The 5,870-nt window shown below is 36.7% G+C and overlaps 1 pseudogene; it reads right to left on the minus strand.

Moving 5' to 3' along the window:
- Nucleotides 1-5,005, minus strand: part of LOC105822173 — a 15,893-nt pseudogene extending 10,888 nt beyond the window's left edge.
- Nucleotides 5,006-5,870: the final 865 nt, after the last annotated feature.

Below are 5,870 nucleotides of genomic sequence, written 5' to 3' on the forward strand. Positions count from 1 at the left end.
TAAGGTGTTTGTTACATGAGTTTATATATTTGGCAAAATATACCAAACTATAGAATATCTGTTCACTTCTCTACATTTAAATTATACCTCATAAAAATAAATAAAAAATTAACCTGCCTCAATTGCACTAGTTATTAGGTGGCAGTCAGTGAAGAACCTGTTATCAGAGGCTGGAAAGATGCTAATGCATATTGTGCAATAGCCAAAAATTTTGTAAAATTGTTTTTTCTAAAACTCTGAATGGCCAGAGAGGGCTAACAACAGAATATTAGTGATGTGTGCTGTTTATAAAGTGATGCTTAGAGCAATGTGTTGCAAGAAAGAGATGAACTCAGGGAGGGCAGCATTAGCTGGATTGAGACCAAAAGTGAATTCAAATTTGGAGAATTCAAAAAACCTAGCCCTTGCAGGGTTGGAAAAGCCAAGTGCTTTTTGTCCAAAACTGGAAAAGGCCCCATAAAGCTTTTGGTTGAACAAGGACTTAGCCCTGAACATGGAGGGATTAAAGAGTAGAAAGGGCGGATTGATAGGGTTCAAATCCCATGACCTCAAGACAGCTGTCAATAATTTCAGAGGAATAGAGAGAAAGGCAAGGAGACCTAAATAAATGAATCACACTAGATAATTACATCTAGCAATGAATTTGAGTATACTTAACAAATATGTGGTACGAACTGAGGTGATTAGTTTAATTTGTGCAAGAAATGTAATGCCAAATAAACCACAGCCTGGCCTAAAAATATCCCCAAACTTCAACTTGAAGAATGTGGCTACAGACTATGCATTCCCCAAGGAGGACATTTTCCCTAGTCCACATTTCAAACATAGCCATGGGCCACAAAAGGAAAAAAAAAATGGACAAAAGATTTGTTCCCTGGGTGTACTCAAGAAACTTCCTCCACTAGCAGCCTAGAGAGTTTTTACAAAATCAGTCCCATAGGATTTCCTTATTGCTACGGACTCTGCCACCCTTCCCTTTCTCAACTGAGACTTTTAGTACAGTTTGTAGATATCCTATACTGCTCCTTGGAGGGTAGATCGCTTGTCTTTTGCCTATTGATTGTTTAACTAGGATGTCATCATACCTGATGAAGAGCATTGTACACCACCCACAAATCTCTCCCAGACCTCGAGCTAGATACATTACCTGGATAGGGGAGTGGTATGTCATCTTGAGAGGCAGGCCATATAGGGATTTGTAGGCCACATTAGTGAGTTTAATCCTTAACTTAAAAGCAGTGGGCAGCCACCGAAAGGTTTTAGCTTACATGAGACGTGATCTGATGCATATTTTGAGAATGCTGCTCTAGCTTCAGTGTGTTGAGTGGATTGGAAGTGGATCAGAGTAAATAATAGGCAGTAAATTAGGTTTTATAGTAGTCAAAATGAGAGATGGTGGTAACTTCTACTAAGCTTGTGGCAAAGGAAATTTAGGATAGTGGATCAATATAAGAAATATTTAAAAGGTAACATTAATTGAGTATGGTGATGCCCTGGAAATAGTAGATGAGAAAGAGGATACGGCAAGGGGGTCTTTTCAATTTTGACATACAAAATTTAGCTGGATGGTGGTGTAATTTGCTGAGTAAACAACTAGAAAATAATCAGGGGCTGGGTGTGGTGGCTCACACCTGTACCCCTAGCACTCTGGGAGGTCGAGGTGGGAGGATTGCTTGAGATCAGGAGTTCGAGACCAGCCTCAGCAAGAGCGAGACTCCCCCCCACCCTGTCTCCACTAAAAATAGAAAGAATTAGATGGGCAACTAAAAATAGAAAAAAATTAGCCAGGCATGGTGGCACATGCCTGTAGTCCCAGCTACTCGGGAGGCTGAGACAGGAGGATGGCTCAAGCCCAGGAGTTTGAGGTTGCTGTGAGCTAGGCTGATACCACGGCAGTCTAGCCCCGGCAACAGGGCAAGACTCTGTCTAAAAAAAAAAAAAAAAGAAAGAAAGAATATAATCAGGTATAGGAAAATAGCTTGAAATTGGGCCAGATGGATAGCATTTGTTTGAAGTCTCTTAAAGACATCTAATGTCTTGAATTCAGAAGCAATGTCTATCCTGGACCATTCATTTAGGAATAATTAGAATATAAATAATGACTGAGGCTTGGGAATTAAATTATATAGCCTGAGAAGAGACTATAGAATAAAAACAGAAGAGAGCCTAGGTAAATAAAAGAGGCAGCCCAATGACACAATTATTTTGATGCCAGTTTTGTAGAACTTAGATTAAGTTCAAATTGAATTCCCATGTGTATCATATCAAATAACTCTGAAAGGAGTATGGTACAGTGCTAAGAATTTGAGCTCTTAAGACAAAATATTGTTTTGTCGAGTAATAGCTTTCTGCTTTGGGCCAATTATTTAACTATTTGGGCTTTGGTATTCCCATGGGGAAAATGAGGATAAATTTGAATTTGAATATTGTAGAGAATTTTACTTTTTTAAAAAATTAAGTAAACACTTGATATGTAACAAGAGTTTTTAAAATAGTAACTCCTGTATTATCAACTCTGTGACTTTAGAAATACTGGGCAAAAATAATTTTTAAAATTTCAAATATTAAACTCTTCTTAAAACATAAATTTACTAATCATTAAAAACCAGAAGTATTGCAAATCTTTTAAAACAATATTCCATATTCATTGTTTATAATCACCATAGTTTAAAAGGATGCTTTAAAATTTCACTGAAAAAAAGATTATTATTTTTATAAGGTAAGAGGTATAAAGAAAAAAGTTAATGACTTCATTATTTTATAGTAAGACAACTGTTATACAATATCAATTTGACTTTTTCCCAGTGTTTATCAATGTCATTTCCCTATAATATTATTTCCAAGATAAGAGAAAAATAGCTGCTTTTGGCCACAGTTACTCTGAAATAGTTCATTAATCTGATTCATATTATTTGTACATTTAATCATTCTCTTTTTTTTTCTTCTTTTGAAGAAGGGTAATTAAGATGTTGGCTGGGAGAGGACTTAATAAACGCTAGCCACAAAGAGAAAACTTTCTTTCCTTTTAATGCCTTTGTTTCATGGCCTTGTTAGAAGATAAACTCTTTGAAAGTAGAAAATGTCTTTCCATTTTATTACAGAGTTTTAGTCTCTGAAGATATCTTCTGTTTTACAAAGTCTTCTATATCACTCCATACCTAACAAAGGCTGCTGATTAAAACTGGGAAAGAGCATTTAAAAGCACGGTCTGCTAGACATTTGGTCACTTTATTTTCTATTAAATATTTATACTACATCAACATAGTTCTAATGTATGGAATTCAGTTTTGCAGAATCTCCCTGAGGTGGCCTGTGGTGTGGAAGTAAGGCAGAGTGTCAAGCTGGAAACAGACTTAAGATAACGTGGTGCCCTCTCTTCCTCACCAGAAAGCACTATGTTTAAAATTAACAATCCAGTTACTATGTTACCATCAGAGCAGAGTCCAGGAAAGAAGAAGAACTGGCTGCAAACCTTCAGGCAACCTGTGAAATCGAAAGGCTTGTCAAACAAGCAGCTACAGTCTCCACTTTGTGAACAACTTGAGAAAAAGACTCAAGACTTGTTGCTAGCCTCTTCACAAAGAATCCCCGGCTTTGCAAGGCAAAAACTTCACGCATGTCCATGTGCTTAGCTCAGAATTGTGTTGTATTAGTTTCATTTTGAAACCTCTAAGGATCCCATTTGATTCTGCCACTCGCCACTCACCCCATTTCCAGATTGGCTGCCAAGAGCAAGATTACATTTTTTTGCCAACAGGAAAACAGTTCTGCGTGAATTTCATCTTGTCAGAGGGTAAATAGTCACTAAATGAGTGGTGTTTAAAACACTTTGGGGGTGCCAAATTACTCATTTTACATACTTTAATGGACATACATGTTCACAAACATTTGTTTTCTTATTTAATCTATATTCTCCCCAAAATTCTTTGCCAAAATAGGGAATATTGAACGTATCTCTTCTCTACATTCTTATAGAAAAGAAATTCAATGGAAAGGTGAGAATAATCCTAGTTTTTACTGATCTTCATAAAGATATTTTAGATTTTTTTTATTATTCTTATTTTTTATTTCAGCATATTATGAGGGTACAAATGTTTAGCTTATATAGATTGTCTTTTCCCCACCCAAGTCAGAGCTCCAAGCGTGTCCATTCCCCAAACAGTGCACACTGTACCCATTAGGTGCGAATATACCCCCCCCACCTACCCAACACCTGATGAATGTTACTACTATATATGCACTATGTGTTGATCAGTTAATACCAATTTGATGGAGAGTGTATGTGTGTTCATTTTCCCATTCTTGTGATACTTCACTTAGTAGAATGGGTTACAGCTCTATCCAGGATAATACAAGAGGTGCTAGATCACCATTGTTTTTTGTAGCTGAATAGAACGCCATGCTATAGGTTTCTTTATTCAATTTAGATGTGCTAACTTTTCCCTTTAAGAATTTTAATACTCCAGCCTGAGCAAGAGGGAGACCCTGCTCTACCAAAAATAGAAAACATTAGCCAGGTGTGGCGGCTCACACCTGTAGTCCCAGCTACTCAGAAGGCTGAGGCAGGAGGATCACTTGAGCCCGGGAGTTTGAGGTTGCTGTGAGCTAGGCTGACGCCACAGCACTCTAGCCTGGGCAAAAGAGTGAGACTCTGTCTCAAAAAAAAAAAAAAAGAATTTTAATATGGAAATTGGAAAGCTTTCATCCTACCGTTTGTTTTAGATTTTTATTATCTTTTTCTTTATACCTCCTTTCAGATTTTAAAATCTGTTTAAAATACATTTGGTTGTCTAATTTAAGCATCTGCTTTTTTTTTTTTTTTGGTTTTTGTGGTCCTGTTAATATAACTAGTCAAGAGCAACTAGACTATTCATTCATACCTTTTGTCTTTGGTGACATCAGTGTATGAAGGGGGTAGATTTGACTCATAAACCTGAAGCCAACCTTCCACTTTGTTTTCAATTCCCTGCTCTATCTCACCACAGGAGACTCCTCCAGCATTCATCAAGGCTGGCTGAACCCAGCTGGCTGCACTGAGCTTCCAGAGTGACTTGGGCACTGAGGACAATCTGGCTCATTTACTAGCATCTGACTTTTTGGCCCAAAGAACAAAATCTCATAAGCAGCACTTACAAAAGGCTCAGTTTTTCAGGATGTCAAGTTCTGTGACAACCTTCTTCTTGGAAAAGACGTAATGTTGTTCCCTTAGTCCAACTCATTCTTGCATTGACAACATTTCTTTTTGGAAAGAATAACTGTGGAATTTAATTGAAAAATTAACAACAACAACAAAAAAACTGTAAATGATCCAAATGGGGGTGGAGGTAGAGCTAAATCAGCAAATCACTCAAATTCAACAATATTAATTAAATAGTTCCCAAACTCAATTTTCTAAATAAACATTGTACAATCTATGGGTGCTTAGTTAGTTGTAGTCCAATCCCATTGAAGTCATTCTTCAAAAATAAACCAAAAAAACAAAACTCAACATATTCACTGTTTTAAACTCTAACTTCAATTTGACAAGAGGGCTTTTTGTTAGCAGAAGGACCTTGCAGCTCAAATACAAAAGAATATTTCCCTAAAATTTACACAAAGCTACAATATCAATAAGGTAGCATTAAGCAATTAAATAGCCTTTTAGATCTAAACAGGTGATTTTTTATTTTCTTATTAAAGGGGTAAGGAATGGGGGAATTGGACAGAAATAAAGGTAATATAGTGGTTATATCAAAAATTTTTCTATGGTAATGGTCATTTAAAATCTCCAAGGTGTACATAGCAAGGCAGAAGTCAGGGGCACAAGAAACCAGCACTGAATCAGTGGCAAATATTAATAGATATAGACACAGCCATGGCAGAGTCAAGGG

The sequence above is a fragment of the Propithecus coquereli genome, unplaced genomic scaffold (assembly GCF_000956105.1).
Source record: "Propithecus coquereli isolate 6110/MARCELLA unplaced genomic scaffold, Pcoq_1.0 Scaffold6, whole genome shotgun sequence".
Taxonomy (NCBI): Eukaryota; Metazoa; Chordata; class Mammalia; order Primates; family Indriidae; genus Propithecus; species Propithecus coquereli.